Source organism: Geotrypetes seraphini, chromosome 15 (assembly GCF_902459505.1).
Source record: "Geotrypetes seraphini chromosome 15, aGeoSer1.1, whole genome shotgun sequence".
NCBI classification, from domain to species: domain Eukaryota; kingdom Metazoa; phylum Chordata; class Amphibia; order Gymnophiona; family Dermophiidae; genus Geotrypetes; species Geotrypetes seraphini.
The window spans coordinates 53,549,290-53,568,529 of record NC_047098.1 but is presented as its reverse complement, the minus strand read 5'-3'; the positions used below and the strand labels follow the sequence as shown (position 1 = coordinate 53,568,529).

Sequence of the window (19,240 nt, the reverse complement as noted above, 5' to 3'; positions counted from 1 at the left end):
GAAGTACTTCTTCACGGAGAGAGTGATTGAGCATTGGAACAAGCTTCCAGTGCAGGTGGTCGAGGCACGCAGCATCCCAGACTTCAAGAACAAATGGGATACCTATTGTGGGATCCCTACGAGGGTCATGTCAAGGGATAGGGTCACTAGGACTTGAATGAGCGGGTCAGTAGAGTGACAGTATAATTACAATTATACTTTAGGGGGTCAGTAGACTTAAGAGGGTGGGTAAATAGTGTGGGCAGACTTGATGGGCTATAGCCCTTATCTGCTGTCATCTTTCTATGTTTCTATGTTAATAGACACACACGTCAATGCACAGAGTCACAAAGAGTAAGAAAACAGTCCCTGCTCGAAAGAGCTTACAATCTGACACACCCTTCCAGGCCCATGCCCCCTTTCGAGTTGCATGCCATAGAAATTAGTTGGCAAATTCTATATAGTTCACCTATAGTTAGGCACCTACATTGAAACACCTAGTCTATGTAGTTGCCTAACTTAATTGGCACTGATAAGAACAGCCTTACTGGGTCAGACCAATGGCCCTTCTAGCCCAATATCTCATCTTCACAGAGGCCAATCCAAATTACAAGTACCTGGAAAAACCCTAAATAGCAGTAGCATTCCATGCCATCAATTCAGGGCAAGCAATGGCTTGCCCCCTCTGTCTCAACAGCAGATTAAGGACTTTTCCTCCAGGAATTTGTCCAAACCTTTTTTAAAAGCAGCTACATTACACACTCATAACGCAATCTCTGGCAACGTGGTCCAGATCTTAACGATTCTCTGACTGAAACAATATTTCCTCCTATCGGTTTTAAAAGTATTACTCTGGAACTTCAAATGTCCCCTAGTCTTTGTAATAAAAGATCCACTTGTACCCGTTCTACACCACTCGGGATTTTGTAGGCTTCAATCATATCTCCCCTCAGCCATCTCTTTTCCCTAACCTCTTTAGTCTTTCCTCATATAACAGGAGTTCCATCTCCTTTATCATCTTGGTCTTTCTTCTTTAAACCTTTTCTAGTGCCACTAGCTTTAATTAGACTTAATTGAAAGTTGGATGCCTAACTCGAAAACATGATTCTATAAAAAGTAGGTGCCTAGTCCAAAGCGCCTACCTAAAAGGGGGTGTGGTTGGGGTGGACCATCGGTGTGTTTTCGAATTAGGTGCCTCTTTGTGAGTTAGGTGCTGTTAGGTGCTTAACCCTTTCAGGACCATAAGGATCGTAGGCCAATTTTTGTGGTTTTGACGACATTTTTATGGTAAAAAGGGCTTGCAGATGCCAAAAAATTGATTTTTTTTTGTGAAATATCATTATTTTTATTTTAAAAAATCACACTTCTGGCTTATGGACAGTGTGGCAAGTGAATCTTCTCGTCAATCTGGCAACGACGCTAATGAATGAATGTCGGAACCAGTTTGTTTACATAAAGGCAGTATCATATGGAATCCATACATATCAAATTTAGAACTGTAGACTATCCCAATCAAAATTTATAGGATTTTAAAGTTATGGGACAAATATGTCCCTTGGTCCTGAAAGGGTTAACTTAGGCGCAGGTATTTAGGCGAAGAAAAGCTTGGCGTAAATAAGGTATGCCTAAAGTTAGAACACCTAGTGACATCTAAACGCACTTAGGTGGAGCTAAGTGCAATTCTATAAAGTGCACCTAACTTTTATAGACTCTTGCTTCATGCCGCACTACTCAGCGCTTAAGTTTTAGGCGTACTTTAAAAAAATCAGGCCCTAGATGATCAATTAGTACTTGTTAAGTCCAATTACTGATATTTATCATCAACTAGGTGCCAATTTAGCAAATTAAGTTTCATGGATAACTTACCCTACTCCCATTTATAGAATTTGGGAGTAGAGAATGACATGGGGAGAAATTTGACCCCATCCCCGCGGGAACTCATTTTCCCGTCCCATCCCCGCAAGTTCTCTGCCTGTCCCCTCCCCATTCCTTCAAGCTCCGTCCTCATCTGCACAAGCCTCAAACACTTTAAAATCATGTGTCTGAGGCTTGTGCGGTTAAGGCAGAGCTTACAGGAATGGGACAGCAACAAAACTCATGGGGACGGAGCGAGAACATTGAGTTCCTGCGGGGATGGAGAAAAATTTGGGAGCTAATGTAGCTGGGTTAAAAAAATGGTTTGGACAAATTCCAGGAGGAAAAATCCATAAACTGTTATGAAGTTAGAACTGGGGAAAGCTGCTGCTTATCCTTAAGATTTAGCAGCATAGAATCTTGTCACTTTTTGGGAATCTGTCAGGTACTTGTAACCTGAACCGGCTACTGGATTCTGGGTTAGGTAGTTCCATAGTCGGACACAGTAGGGCAACTGTTATGTTCCTATTTATATATTTTCACCCTATCAACGTATTTGTTTTCTTAAACACAGTCTTACAAATTGTGTTATCTTATACTGCAGAGAAGGACAATTAATTTACCTTATTTGTGCTTGAGACGTGGAGAAGATTCTGAAGAGAGAATCAGAGACACAGATCAGAGCTTTCTGCTCACTTAATTGTCACATCCATGCTTCTGTTTTCCCTGAAACCAACCGCCATTATGTAACTCTCAAACAGATCAAATTAAGTCATTAAATGTGACTGCATAACAATTTAAATATTGTGATAATTAAGTTAGGCTGTAGGCAAGTAGACAAGTTACAAGGTAATGAATGCACTTTGAAAGCACCAGGCTGGAATTCAGCATAAAGGAGAATAATAGTTTCTTTTTCTTCAACACGGTTTTAAATTCTGCACCAGATATGAACATGAACCGAATTACCTACAAGATCTGCCTATTAGCGTTTAAATCAATCCTTCACAAAACCCTGGCCTTTATTGAGCGAGTTTTCTACTTCTATTCGATCACTTAGATCTGATAACCAACACTTGCTGGCTATCCCTTCTTTGAAATCTATTAATACCCGTGGGCAATATATTTTCTCCATCGTTCCCTCCCAATATATATAAGGGAAGAGCGTCTTATAGACAGATTTAAAAGCAAACTGAAAAGCTTTCTTTTTAAAGATGCTTTTAATTGCTAATTTTTTTCATTTAGAATTTTATCACAATTTTAATTTTTATAAGACCTTCACGTGGCCTTTTCCCCCCTATCGTTTTCTCCCTTTTTGTCTCCTTTACTGTTAAATATTGTAGTTCTTCCCCCTTTTTTCCCTTTTGGATCTGTTTTGTTTATTGTTTGACTTATGTTAATAATGTTGTCTCCCCGTACTGATGTACCACATGTTTTTAGATCTATTCATCGCTTTGTATTATAATTAAGCGATCCATCAAATTTTATTAAAACTTGAAAGTTGATAGCCTTTTTAAATTTTTTAATCATTTTCAAACTTACAATACATGTGACAATGTGTCCAAACAAAATAACAATAAATATATCACTTAATAATCATGGTACAAATGATATGCTCTTATCTCCCACCCTCCCTTCTCACCCTTTCCTATATATAATCAATACCTTATACAGTATGTAACAATAAAATTACCCCCATCCCCCCTCACAATTGAACTTGTAAATTTAAGGGAAAAGAATGTCATCTAATACAATACTTTGTTAATGGCTCCCTCACATCTTGAAATTTCCTGAAACATCCCCACTGTATTGCAATAAATCTCTCCATTTTATAAACATGACATAAGGAATTCCACCAGAAATTATAATTTAATCTACTCCAATTTTTCCCAATTATACGTAATTTGTTGAATGACAGCCCCAGTCATTATAAGTAATAATTTGTTATTATTTGTAGAAATCTGACTTTTTGCTCTCATTGCCATACCAAACAACACAGTATCATATGATAATACTGAAGGAGGCTGGGACTGGTTTTCCTAAGTGTTGAACTAAGTTTTCTCTTTAATAAAATGCTGAATTATGTTTAGCTGCAGACCTAACTTATCGCATGTTCTAGCCTGCCTTGGGTGTTAGCTTGGACATTCTAACTTCTTATGGCTATCTCAGCATAAACCTTCAGGAATCGTAGGGGTGATACTAGTTAAGAAACTAGTGGAAGTCAGAAAAATGCTTAGATTCAAAAATATATAAACTGACCTCACATTCAAACAAGTAACCTGAATATAGATCGAGACCAACAATTTATGAGTCACACAGAAACGTGAAACTCTACAAGGAGGGAACGCTCCCCCCTAGAGATGAACCAGAGTTTGTGGTCACGCTCCATGTTTGGTTACAAAAATAAATAAATAAAGGTTACAATTTTGCAACTTCTTGTGTAAGAGTTCTTTCTTTCTTTTTTCTTGTTTATCAAACAAACATCACTCTATAAGTCGTAATGTAGTGCTTAAAAGGAGGCAGTAGCGGCTAGCACGCGCTATTCCGTGTAAAAGGAGCCCTTAAGCTCAATGAGGGCCACCACTAACTCCTGAACCTTACAATGAAAGGACACCGTATGCGCCAAGATTCGTCCAAAGCTCAGGCTAAGCTTCACCAAGCCACAGGCCAACATCCATCTCCTTAGCTGGCTATCAATCTGCACAGACTCTTCAAGATTTTCTCTATCTCAGTGTTTCTCAGTGCTCAGTACTGGAAAACAGCAGTTGTGCATGTGGGCTGTGGCAATGAGCCCCCTCATCCTTAGCAGTACAAAGAACCTTTTGTCCATGTACCCTGCGGCAGTAACATAACACTCATACCAAGAACACACTTTTGCTTTCTTACTAGTGGGTCAGCATGGCAAAGAATGGGGCAGAAAAGCCAAAGCGACCTCCTTAGTCTGTGATTCTTGTTATCTCCCTGTATTTTGCCTGATAAGACGCTGCGGATGGAGTTAAGGAACCAAACCTGAGCTGCCCAGCAGCTGTGTAACACAGTTCACTCGGCCAAATGATTTGGCTAGCATTGGTTTTAAAGTTGGATCTGTGGCTTGCATGACATCATCTGTGTAAATTTATTTTTTTTCCTCGCTAACGTGGAAGCTTGCCGAGAGGCAGGGGAATAACGATCATTCATGTTAAAATGAAGTAGGTTGAATATCGCCACTTGACACGCTTCACAGAACTAAAGAAAGAAAGGCAGCATTTATAGCAAGATAAAGGGCTTTGCTAGGCTGAAAAAGCCACATGAGGCAGACCTAAATATATTCAGCTTTTTCCACCTGCACGCCAAATGAGGAAAACCCTTCAGCATGCATGGCCCCGTGTGATATCTGCATACACACTGATCTTTAACCATACCCCCGCCAAGCAATTTCCTCCAGTCTCTGGACTTGCAGCTCAGTCAGAAAACTGCAATTTTGAGATCTAACTTTGGTCATAGAGAATGACATGGTGACAAAATTCATCACCGTTCCCGTCCCCACGGATAACCGCGGAAAATAATCCCATGTCATTTTCTAGTGTCTGTTTCAACCTCGGTCCTTCTACACCAGCATTCTTCAAAGCAAAGCTTGCGGGTCAGTGGTTGTGGCCATTCATACTCTGATTCTTATGGGAGCCAAGGATAATGAAGCCATTGTGACATCACTGATGTGATTGGCTCTTAGGCACTGGTGGAATGAGGCATTATGACATCACAATATCTGCTCTGGATACCAGAGACTGCCATTCTGTAGTGTCTGTTTCAACCTCAGTCCTTCTACACCAGCATTCTTCAAAGCAAAGCTTGAGAGTCAGTGGTTGTGGCCATTCATACTCTTATTCTTCCCTCTCTCTTTAAAGAATGACATGAAGATGGTTTCCCGCGGTTATCCGCGGGGACGGGAATGGTGATGAATTTTGTCACCGTGTCATTCTCTATTTGGTCACTAGGAGGAAGATTCTCTAATATGGCCGGTAAAATCTGACAAGCTGCTGTCGTACATGTAATGATTTCAAAAAGTCAAGTGATTCTTGAAAAACTGTGCATGCAAATGAGGTTCGCGGAAGGCCATCGAACATACATGAGATGACTCGCAGGGTGATAGCGATCGGCACCTACGCAGAACAGACTACGGAAAGAGGCGTAAAAGTGTGCATGTGCCGCGCAAAGCTACACTGTAGGCACACAAGGGCGGCTATGAGGGGCAGAGAACAACCAGTAAAAGCGACGTCGCTCTGTCAATCGCTGCCTGGCTGGTCTGGAATTTCCTCTCCGACGTCAGAATTGATGGCGGGGAGAAGGCTTGTGGGCCGGCGCCTGGACCTTCCTTTCCTGCAGTGGCGGCGGCGGTGGACAGGGAAGCAGGGAGAGAGCACAGGCTCCACCATCGTCTGTCCCGCTGTCCCCATGCACAGCTTTGGGACGCTGTCTCTGAAAACGGGACATTTCGGTGTTCTGAAGCTTTGCATGGGCATAACGAGGCAGGGGATCTAAAAATGGGATGGTCCCGTTCAAAACGGGACATAGGGTCACATTAGTCATAATGCCTCTGTAACACTTCAGGGCGCTACCTCGAGTATTGTGTGCAATTCTGGTCACCGCATCTCAAAAAAGGGAACGGGAAGGGATCTTATATACAGTGGTGCCTCACACAACGAACTTAATTCGTTCCAGGAGCAAGTTTGTTATGCGAAAAGTTCGTTATGTGAAACGCGTTTTCCCATAACAATACATGTTAAAAAAAATAATTCGTTCTGCAGCATAAAATATGCTAAGATGACATAAAAAAAGATAAATTTGTCAAAATGGTGAAAATGGTGGTCTTGCTGAGGCCAAACTGTTTGACGAGGTCACACTGTTTGACCCCACATTCACTCCTTCTAATTATTTCCCGTTTCATTTCAACAGAAATCACCTTCCTGCTTTTTTTAGAAGCCATGATATATAAAAAATATTGAGTTTATCTTAAAAGGACGACTGTATACAGTGAGAGAGGGCAGTTAAGCGCAGTGACTAACGACTGCCTGCAGTGCCTGCGCGGAAGGATGCAATACATCGGCAGCTCGGGCGACTTCGTTGTGTGAAACGAAGTTCGTTGTGTGAAACGAAGTTCGTTGTGTGAAACGAAGTTCGTTGTGTGAAACGAAGTTCGTTGTGTGAAACGAAGTTCGTTGTGTGAAGTTCGTTGTGTGAAACGAAGTTCGTTGTGTGAATCAAGACATGAAGTTCGTTGTGTGCAGCGTTCGTTGTGCGAGGCGTTCGTTATGCGAGGCACCACTGTACTGTCTTTTTGTAATTATACAACCACGCTGAATGCAGTTTACATACAGGTTTTCAAGCATTTTCCCTGTCTGTCCCAGTGGGCTCACCTGGGGAAGTGGAGGATTAGGTGACTTGACCAGGGTCACGGGGAGCAGCGCAGAGTTTGAACCCACAACCTCAGGGTGCTGAGGTTGTAACTCTAACTACTACACCGAGTTCAAAGAAGGGAAACCAAAATGGTTAAGGAGCCGGAGCGCCTCTCATATGAGGAAAGGCTTAAGAGGTTAGGGCTCTTTAGCTTGGAAAAAAGATACAGCTGAGGTATGTGGGTGAGGGGGAGGGATAATAGAGACCTACAAAATCTTGGGTGGAGTAGAATGGGTGAATGAGAATGGATTGTTTACTTTTTCAAAAAAACCACAAAGCGAAAGGGACGATCCATAAATGCTGCATGGTAATACTTTTAAAACATACTAGACACTTTTTCACTCAACAAATAGTTAAGCTCTGCAACTTGCTGCCAAAGGATTATGGTAGAATCAGTTAACATATCTGGCATTATATAAGGTTTGGATAAGTTCCTGGAGAAAAAGTCCATAAACTGCCACTAAGGTAATGGAGAAAGCCATTGCGAATCCCAGGAGATCAATAGCTACATGCTGTTTGGGATTCTGACCTAGGCACTGTTGGAAGCAAGACATTGGGTTAGATGGGCCTTCACCCAGTATGGCAATCCTTATGTTCTTAAAATTGTCACTTGGGAGCCCATAGCTTCAATGTATGCAACTTGTTATTGATCCAAATAAATCTGGGACACTGCCAATGCTGTGCTGACCCTTCATCAGACCCAGCTTGGCACCACCATACCTTAAATAGGAACACAGCACAAACAACTGAAGAAAGGAAAGACAAGGAAGGAAAACCGTGCTGTGTGTGTCTTATCTGTGATGTGGGCAGGTTTCTCTGAAGTCTCGTGTAAGTGACGGCAGTTGTGGTAGCTCTTTTCTGAGAAATCCTCTTTCCTTGCCAGCTTTTCTACTTTCAGAAAACAGACGAATTACGGTATTAGACATCTTGGAGGACTCAGGGGCAGAGTGGCACATTATCCAGATACGTGGCAATATTCAGATCCACTCTCTGGAAAACTATCCAAATAACTTGGGATGGCCAAAAATCTGTCCTACGTTATCCAGATAATGGCACTTAATATCGACATTCCCCAGATCACTGTGTCCATCACCACCATCCCCAGATATTTAGCACTGTGGTCTGGGTATCAGCTGGCGCTGACCATCTGAGTATATATTTAAAAGCCATGGCCAGGGTTTAAAAGAATCATGGGCTGTGGTGTTTAACTAAGCCAATAATTTACTGCATGGATAATTTGGAATCTTTATTCCTGGACCCTACTTTAAAAAAATAAAGTTTCTCATGCACATTGTGCATGGGAAACTTTTCACTAGGTCTGGGGCACCAAAGAAGGGTTGGTTGGAGGAGCAGGTGTCTAGTGGTGCTCTTTCCCTCCAACCCAACCACCCTGCACCTGACTGCTTAGGGTACCAGCCTCTAGCAGCTTTCCTCCCTCTCCCCAAGCTGACCCCACCGCTTTGACAATTTTTGTAGGCGGTATATCAGATTTTAATCAAACTTGGAAACCTGGATCCTTTAAGAACATAAGAAAAGCCTGACTGGGTCAGCCCAATGGTCCATCAAGCCCAGTAGCCCGTTCTCACAGTGGCTTCCCCCATGTCTTTCTCAATAACAGACTATGGACTTTTCCTCCAGGAACTTGTCCAACCCTTTCTTAAAACCAGCTGTGCTATCCGCTCTTAACTTCCATGATGTTCAGGCATTGTTTACAAGGAATCAGCAGGAAAAATGCTCAGTAGTTATACCATAGCGGGACTAGGGCAAGGGTCCCCTGCCGCGATAATTCACGCTCTTAAAGGGAATTCATTGAGCAGTATTAGAGTTTAATACATCTTAATATGCATTAAGGGAATTATTAAATCATGCATTAAATTCCCATAGATATAAAATGGACTTTGAAATTTAGCATGCGCTAATTCCCTTAGCGCACGTTAGACAGGATGCATCACCAAGTACTGCTTAACTCTAGGGCATATGGAGGGTTCTATAAAGGGTGCCTAGAATTATTTATTGGAATTTATTAATCGCCTTTATGAAGAGATTCGCCCAAGGCAGCGTGCAGCAAATACAGTTTATTGATTTATTCAATTTTCTATACCCTTCTCCCAGGAGAGCTCAGAATGGTTTACATGAGTTTATTCAGGTTTTCAAGCATTTTTCCTTGTCTGTCCCAGAGGGCTCACAATCTGGCTAATGTACCTGGGGCGATTAAGTGACTTGCCCAGGGTCACAAGGTGCAGGGTGGGTTTGAACCCACAACCCCAAAGTGCTGAGGCTGTTGCTTTAACCACTGCGCCACACTCTCTCCGACATCAAGCTTGCAATTTTGTTAACAGCATAACACTAGTAAAAAGACCAACTATAAACATAAATACAATAAATGAGGTAAACTCAAAATCAGCAAATTAAAACTTAATATTAGAACTACCATGAAACAGAATGAAAAATATACTTATTAACAGCACTGAAATTCAAATAAGAGATATAATACAATGCCAGCATAATATTTATGAAATGCCTAATAAGCAGACATTAGAACATTAGGCACCTAGAGAACTTACTCTAGAAAAGGAAATTAGGCAACTATTTTCCATTATGGTATACTAAAGAAACTGGGCATAGAAGTGCATGCAGTTAGGTGTGACACTTATGCCAGCTACACAGCTGGTGGTAAATGCTCATGCCTAGATGCTAGAGACACACATATGGTATTGTATAAATTACACACATAAATGTGAGCTCCGCCCATATTCTGTCCAGACCCCACCCATGTGCACACCTACCTGTCAAAGCACCCTTTGGAAAATATGCACATATTTACAGAATGGCATGTAGCCAGATGGAGATACTTTTCAAACCAATAGAAAACATTTCTTTCACTCAACGAATAGTTAAGCTCTGAAACTCATTGCCAAAGGATAGCTGGGTTTAAAAAAAGGTTTGGACAAGTTCCTGGAGGAAAAGTTCATAGTCTGCTATTGAGACAGACATGGGGAAAGCTGATTGCCTTGGGATCGGTAGCATGAATTGTTGCTACTATTTGGGTTTCTGCCAGGTACTTGTGACCTGGATTGGCTACTGTGGAAACAGGATACTGGGCTAGATTTGGGGTATTTTGTGCATACCTATGCATGTATATGCCCAAATTCTACTCATCTGCACACATTTATACAAGTCATAGAACACTATGGGGCTCATTCTCAAAAGAGAAAAATGTCCGAAACCTGGCATAAAATGGCATTTGGACGTTTTTCCTGCTAAAACATCCACTATTTTAAAAAACCATATTTTTAGATGTTTTTCTAGGCTGGTTATCCTCTGTTTGTCTAAATTCTAAGGGGGGGTGTTGAAGGTGTGTTTTGGGCAGGTTTAAGACTTGGATGTTTTGCAGCGATAGTCAAACATTTAACCAAATGTTCAGGGCACCATTTAGATGTTTGGAGCTAGATCTGTTTTAAAAATGAAAAAGGGCCACAAAGTTACCCAAACTGACCAGAAGACCACTGGAGAGATTAAAGCATGATCCCACCCACCCCTTATTCCCCCCATCGAACCCCTCTCTCAATTCAAAGATGTGAAAAAAACAGTACATACCAGCATGTATTACAGCTTCAGATAGCTACACAGACACAGCTCAGCAGAGAAGAGGGGCACTCTAGGGGGTACTGCAGTGAGCATCACATTAACAAGTCCCAGGTATACATCTCACCATAATCTGTTTATGGTGAGCCCTCCAAACCCCACCCAAAACCTATTGTAGTTAAGCGCTGGAACATGTTGCCAGAGGATGTGGTAAGAACGGATAGCATAGCTGGTTTTAAGACAGGTTTGGACAAGTTCCTGGAGGTAAAGTTCATAGTCTGTTTTGTTTTTTGTTTTTCAAATCTCTATTCATTTTAACATATACATCAAGTGTACATTAAAATATGAACACAACATATTACATTATCACTTGATAATTCCATAACAATATATGACTAAAAGATTTATATCCCACCCCCATCTCATAACTATACATGAATAATATAATTCCTATGTATATTAATCAATTAAATTATGCACATATATATTAAATTATCATAACCCACCCATCCCCCATTCTTTCAATTATCATATATTATTCTTTTTCCTTATATGATATCATAGTCTGTTATTAAGAAATACATGGGGGAAGCCACTGCTTGCTCTGTATCGGTAGCATGGAATATTGTTACACCTTGGGTTTTGGCCAGGTACTGGTGACCTGGATTGGCCACCATGGGAATGGGCTACTGGGCTTGATGGACCATTGCTCTGACCTAGTGAGGCTATTCTTATGTTCTTAAAGATGACACCTGCAGACATAAGGGCTATTCTTATGGTATACAGGTAAGTATAGTAAGTTTTGGGTGGGTTCTGGAGGTCTCTGCATACAATATAAGTGGGTTATGGTGAGATGTTTACCTGAGACCTTTTAATGTGACGTTTACTATAGTTCCCCCTAGAGTGGCCCTCTATTTGTTGAAATGTTTCTGTAGCCACTCTGCTAAAATGCTGGCTGTTTGTATGACCCAATGGTTTATGTGCAATTTTTCTTTTGGAAGAGAGTTTTCAAAAATGGTCCTAAAATATAAACACACTGAGCACAAAAACGTCTAGAAATGGTCATTTTTGAAAATAAAAGAGAGATATTTTGCTGTGTTGAAAATGGTCATTTTCTCTCCAGGATTTTTGGGCGTGCTTCCCAAAACGTCCCAAACTCCGACTTAGACATCCTGTCGAAAATGCCCCGCTATGAGCTCAGAACATAAGAGCAACTATTCAAGAGTCAAGTTGATAATGAAATGGGGTGTCTTCAGTTCCGTCTAATATTAATTGTTTTGTTTGCCTACATGAAGCGCACAGGTCCCAGAGCTCTAACATCTATTACATAAGAATAATGCATTAGAATTGAGCATCAGACAAGGTAATACTTCAAGACCTCAGCCAGCACGGCTGCATTAAGCTTTTAGCAAAAGCCGTACTGACAGAAACTGTTTTTGAGTGGGAGTCTTCAAATTGTCCCTGAGCGTTGGTATAATTTTGTTTTTGTGTTTAGAGTGGAATGAAATCACATGGCAGCCATTTCTGCGTCAGTGAATAAGATCCCTTGTGAATTATAGGCATGGGTAAGTCTTCCCACACAGTAATAAGATAATTCCACATGGTGCTTCATTACAACTTTTTTTTTTTGTCCCAGTTCATTCCTCCTGCTCCTGTGTACTTCCAGTTCAAATGGCACCTGTTCTGTGATCTGACAGCATGAGGGTTTTTTTTTTTTTTTTATAACCAGTTAGGGTTTCTTGCCATATTGCATACTCTCAACCCCAAATAGTTAGGGCTCTTTTTACAAAGGTTCGCTAGCGTTTTTAGCACACGCACCAGATTAGTGTGCGCTACCCGAAAAACTACCGCCTGCTCAAAACCTATAAGTTTTCGGTTTCCGCGATGGCTTTTTTCGCTAAGGCTGAGTTTCCAGAGATTTTTCTCACTGTTCGTCGCTGCGATCCTATCAGGCTAAGTGTTTGTTTTGCGGTTTTATTTGACACCTTATCCACCTGGGACCCCTGATGAAGGCGTGTTTACCGAAACACGGACCGTGTCGGGTCCCTTGGTATGGTACAAGGTGGTAACATTAACCGCATTCATGATCTTGGTTTAAATAAATTTAGCCTGCATCTTTGTACATTTGTCTGCAGTTCTCTTCTGTCTTTATAAAGATAGGCGCCTTAGCGGTCTGGACAATCAAACGGCTGGACGTAGAAGTAGATGATTCTTGAAAAAAAATAATATTTTGGATATATTTTTTGAGAATGGACTTTGGACGTTGCCGACTTTGGACGACTAGTGCCTTAGTCACTTTTTTATTTTTTTTTTTCAAATTTTTATTCATTTTCAAAATTACATAAAGTGTAAGTATATATTCCGTCACATTAACACTACAGATATCACTTACATTCTATCATTTGTTTATTACATAACTTCTTATCCCTCCCCCCTCCCTACCACATAACCAATAATCATATAAATACACATCAATACCATAATTCCCACCCTATCCATTTGAACTGATATATTTAAGGGAAACATTTTCAGTTACTCCGTACAATATCTTGTCAATGGTTTCCACACATCCTGAAACTTCTTGAAATATCCTCTTTGCAATGCAATAAATCTTTCCATTTTATAGATATGACATAAAGAATTCCACCAAAAGGTGTAATTTAATCTCCTCCAATCCTTCCCTAAGAGAAAAAGGTAGAGCAGCTAGGACTCTTCAGCCTGGAGAAGAGATAACTCAGGGGACCTTGTGAAACTGGGAGACTGGGCATCAAAATGACAGATGACGTTTAATGTGAGCATGTGGGAAAGAGGAACCCAAACTATAGCTACGTGATGCAGAGTTCTACGTAAGGAGTCACTGCTCAGGAAAAGGATCTAGGTGTCTTTGTTGAGGATACATTGAAACCCTCAGATCAATGGACGGTGGCGGCTAAGAAAGAAAATAGAATGTTAGGAATTATCAGAAAAGGAATGGAAAACAAAGATGAAAATGTTATAATGCCCTTGTATTGCTGTATGGTACAGCCACACCTTGAATACTGTATGTAGTTCTGGTCACTGCATCTCAAAAAAGATATAGTGGAATTAGAAAAGAGAAGGGTGATGAAATTGATAAAAGGGATAGGCTAGAAAAGCTGGAGCTGTTCTCCCTGGAAAAGCGGAAACTTAGAGGAGACATGATAGAAACTTTCAAGATCCTGAAAGGCATAGATAAGGTAGACAGGGACAGATTCTTCAGACTGTGGGGAACAACAAATACAAGGGGGCACTCGGAGAAACTGAAAGGGGACAGGTTTAGAACCAATGCCAGGAAGTTCTTCTTCACCCAGAGAGTGGTGGACACGTGGAACGCACTCCCGGAGGTTGTGATAGGGCAGAAGACACTACAGGGATTCAAAGAAGGTTTGGATAAGAAGGATAAATAGTGGGATTTCTCAGGGGTCTGTGCTGTGAGGATCCTCAGATGGTCAATCTGATTTTTCAATTTTATAGCTCAGTTCAACTCCCCCAGTCTTCATAGGATCATTTTAGAATTATCTATATTTTTTATCTATTTATTTTTCTTTATTTTTTAATTTTTTTTAATAATATTATTTCTATTCTGTACTCCATAAATATTTGAAGTCTTCAGTAAATATGAATTACTTATCTTGTATTTGCACTTTTCTTTAAGGTTCTTCACAATTTGGGTCACCTCTCCCAACATGATCGTGTTTCACTAATTCTTCATCAGGGTCGAGGCTCCTTTCCCTTTCGATCATTATGAAAAGAGTAGCATTTAATTTTCACGGATCCATTCAATACCTCTCATAAAACAACCTTGCTATTTGATCCCATTCCACTATCATAGATCTCTGAGCCTCGCCATTGTCTCATTCCAGTGGCGTACTAAGGGGGGGGCAGTCCACCCCAGGTGCACGCCCCAAGGGGATGCACAACTGGCCACCCATCGGGGACTAGGCTGCCACTCTGCCATCGGGAACAAGCCGGCGCCGAGATCTCCCTGCTTTTCTTCCCCGGGGCCGACCAACTCTCGCCACCCTACGTCAATTTTGACGTCGGAGAGGACGTTCTGGGTGAGAGGGAGAAATCTTACATAAGGTACAGGGGAGGGAGACATGCTTGGAGAAGAGAGAGAGAAAGGTTAGGCATAGGGTGGAGGGCAGGGAAAGATGGTGCATGGGGAGAGAGAAAGAAATGTTGCACAATGTAATGTAATGTAAAATATGATAATGGAGGGGAGGAAGGGAGAAATGCTGCATGGAGAGGAATAGAGAGGTTAGACAAAAGGCAGGAGAGAGATGGTAGACAGTGGGAACGAAACAGAAATGTTGGATATGGCAGTGGAAGGAAAGGTACAGAGATGGAAGATGGATGATGAGCACAGAGAAAGAAGAAAACGTCAAATGGGCAGGAGAGCCTGGTGAGCAAGTTAACAAAAGACAAACAGAAACCAGAGCCTGGGCCAACATGATTTGAATAATAAAATGACCAGACAACAAAAGATAGAAAAAATAATTTTATTTTCTATTTTGTAACAGAGAGGAAAAGTATTTTTTTTGTTTGTTTGTTTATTCCACAGCACCAGTGTGGGGTTGGAGGGGGGGGTGCGTGAAGAGGCTATAAAAATAAGTCCATCAGGCTGTTTGAAAAAAAACAAACCACCCATTTGAGAAGGAAAAGTGAATTGAATCAAAAAATCAATTTAATAGGCCAAATCGAATTAAATAAAAAAAATTATTCCTGAATGGTCAGCACTGGTGCCCATCATTTTAAATGGCAAAGTCACAAAAAGGTGGTATAGAAATCCCCATTCCCAAGATGCTTACACAAACACACTTGAGCTTTTCAAAACATTCAGGGAAGTCAAATTCTGAACAACAGGAGATTTTTCTGGACTTAAACTTAGAACCCTTCATTTTATAGATTTGCTGGGAGTAGGTTCCCGCCCAAATCAGCATTAATAATGTGTTTATTTAATTACAGATGGCCTGTGTGGGCTGCAAAAACTCAGGTCTTTGTTTGGAAATCTTGGTACTGAGTAATTACAAGGAGCCTGCATTGTCCTGTTCCTTTTCCAGTTTAATAATCCCCCTCCCCCACAATGATTCAGGGTTTTTTTTATTGTTGTTTTTTTTCAAGCTGATATCTTTAAGAATTCAATTCGCAGGTCATAATGTGTAAAACTTATTTGCCTTGAAATAATAATCTTCCCTTACTAGGCTGCTAATTAACATGATTAATGATTCAAGTCACCCAACACCAAACTTTGGGAGGATTTCTGGCAGTATATCTCAGTATCTGTAAGGTTACTGTGATATCATAACCGTCTACAGTATACAGGGCAGAAAAAGTACCGAGTGTAGGAGGAGCAGCGGCACTGATGTGAATGGAAGAAAAAATGAAATTAGATTAAGAGAGAAGGTGCGTAATGAGGATGAAAGCAGGGCAAATCAGCTTTTAAATAGCCAAGCACCATGATGATCCCCCATCAAGAAAAACAGCATGAACTTTTAAAAGTGGCTTTTGCATGGGAAAACTTTAGTCATTATTTTGAATTGCAATAGGATACAGAAAGAAAGAGGTTTTGCCACAAACAGCATTTCCTCTTATCAGTGGCATCGTAAGGGCATGGCACACTTCCTCCTCTCTGCCTCCCCCCCCCCCGCGTCTCTCCTTGCCACGCGCGTATGCCACTTCCCTTCCCTCGTACCTTTTTTTACTTCCCCGGCGCGAAGTTGCTGCCCGCGTCAGCATCGGTGCTCTCTCTGACGTCACTTCCAGGACCCGCACCTGGGAAGTGACGTCAAAGAGTGAGCCAACCTCGACGTGGGCCTGCTGCCCATGCCGGAGAAGTTAAAAAGGTATGGGGGAAGGGGGAGCATGCTCACCGCAGGGGGGTGCCGCTCACTCTTACTAAAAGCAGATTGTGTAGCTGGTTTTAAGAAAGGTTTGGACAAATTCCTGGAGGAAAAGTCCATAGTCTGTTATTAAGACATGGGGGAGCCTCTGCTTGCCCTAGATCGGTAGCATGGAATGTTGCTACTCCTTGGGCTTCCGGAATCTTTTGTTACTCTTTGGGATTCCAGAATCTTGCTGTTCTTTAGGATTCTGAATGGAATGTTGCTGCTCCTTGGGTTTTGGCCTAGTACTAGTAACCTGGATTGGCCACTGTGAGAACGGGCTACTGGACTTGATGGACCATTGGGCTGACCCAGTAAGGCTATTGTTATGTTCCTATGTACTACGCCACTGCCACTTGTTTCCTGGAAGCAAAAGCAGAAAGCCGGATAAGTATTAAAATTGCCTTCTCTCCCCATAACACTGCTGTTAGAGCTTTCAACTCAGATTTCCTGCAGCCTAGAGCTGCACATTGAGTGTGGATGTCTGAAAGGCCCAACTGGCTGAGGGTTCTCCAGGATGGATTTGGGAGTTGATGCCTTAATGAAAAGAGAAATAAGGAGATAGGGTACAGGCATTCAGTTAGCTGAAATGTATCAATGCACAGTGAGCCTCCTCCAGAGCAGCCCCCACACCCCATTCTGGAATGCACTCCCTGAAAGGCTTTACTTAAACAGTGTCTCACAAACTTTGTTGAGCCGTGGCGCACTAAACGCAGTGGCCGCAGCTCGAGGCATCTGGAAGCGCGCTGACGTGGTCACGATCAGTGTTCCCTCTAAGCTGCGCTGGCATGCGCTGGCGCACAAAATATTACATCCAGCGCACAAGTTTCACGTCACAGCGCACGGCGGGCAGGGCGGCGAGAGGAGAATCGGGCGAGTTGGCTCATAACTTGCTGGCGCCCGATATTTTTAGCGCACAGCGAAAAAAATTTTGCTCACAACACCCGCCCGCTTAGAGGGAGCACTGGTCACGATGATGTCCATGCATGTACGCAGGCCCTACAGACGGGCCCTGAACAACCAGTGGGAGGTGCCGGTAGGGAAGATGCACGGAGAGATGCCGGCTGATTGTCTGCAGCAGGGGTGCCCACACTTTTTGGGCTTGCGAGCTACTTTTAAAATGACCAAGTCAAAATGATCTACCAACCATAAAATTTTAAAAAAACACAAAGCACACTGTACGCAGAGAAAATGTTAATTATCATTTGTATTCAGGGTTTTTTTCAGAGGTCAAGGCAGATGACTTTAAAATATGCAATGTAACCTTATTAGAGTTTCATATCATGACCCCTGGCTCTACCCCTTCCTTCCCTTTATTTTATTTTTAGGATTTATTTAGGTAGTCATACATATGGCAAACATTGCAGAAAACTGGGTAGCTCAACATCCTGCTTCTGCCTGCTGCATCCATTGTTGTCCACTTGCTGGTCTACTATCTGAAGTGTCTTGTCCCTGTTTCGCTATATGTCTTCTCACACTTTGTCTGAAGTGGCTTCTCCTTGTGTAGGAATCTGTGTAGTGTCCTTGGTGTTACTGTGAAGTCCTTCTCTTGATTTTAAACCTGCTACCCCTGTTGCTTGTGTGTGTCCTCTGTGTCTGCTGTGATTGTCCTCTGCTACTACTGTACTTGTTTATCTACTGCTTGTCTGTCCTGTTGCCCTTGTGGTACTTGCCTGTGTAGGTGTCCTTCCCTAGTGTTTCTTCTTTGCAGTGCTCGTCCCTTCTTAAGGCCCTTCGCAAAGGCGCTCTCACTAAGGCAAGCGCCTTTAACGCTCACCTTTGACCCGTGCCGAACAGCTGAGCGCCGTTGGTCCCTCCCCTTTTAAGGGGGAGCTCCGGTGGATGATGTCAGGGGGTGGGCGGAGCTACCTCTCACCGCTGCCCCTTGCTCTCTCTTGCCTTCTCTTGCTCCTTCTTCCCCTCTCCTGTTCTCTTCTCTGCTTCTGCTTTTCTCTCCTCCTCTCCTGACTCGCCTGCCCAAATAGCTAGAATAAGAATATAAATAAAAGATCATTAGACTACCTATCAAAAAGCATGAAGCATATAAAACTTGAGCAGAACAACAAAAACCATAAAACTTATAAGAGATAAATATATGGAAAAGTACAATACTCATTAGAAACAGAAAGATGGCCTTGAATAACAGTGATAAAATAGTCAGAATAAATAAAAACAAACCTTATACGTGCATGAGGCATATAAATATGGGCCAAAAACATAACCATAGAAGCATGTTTGAAATGTAATATGTATATGTAAAATACTTGTTTTTACCCTAAATTCCCCTCCTCTTGTTTTTACCCTAAATGTTTTGAATTAAACTCTGATTGTTAACCCCTTAATGATTTTTCCTTTCACTTTGATATTGTATGTATTAATTATTTAATCTAATTGATTTAAATTTTGTATAGGAATATTTGTATTTGCCATTTTAATTTATTTAAATTTATGTCTGTGAATTGTTTACCCATATTTGGCTATTTTAGCAA

At 41.7% G+C, this 19,240-nt stretch overlaps 1 long non-coding RNA gene across 2 annotated transcripts in view; it reads right to left on the bottom strand.

Moving 5' to 3' along the window:
* The window catches only part of LOC117349472, a 61,898-nt gene that overhangs the window by 3,664 nt on the left and 38,994 nt on the right, over positions 1-19,240 (bottom strand). Inside the window, exons 2-3 of one of the 2 annotated variants that reach the window (XR_004537167.1) lie at positions 18,529-18,736; positions 2,457-2,559 (exon numbers count right to left, since the gene is read on the bottom strand). This is a non-coding gene — a long non-coding RNA (uncharacterized LOC117349472). The remainder of the gene's footprint in view (positions 1-2,456; positions 2,560-18,528; positions 18,737-19,240) is intronic. The other variant, XR_004537166.1, reaches the window with a different exon arrangement.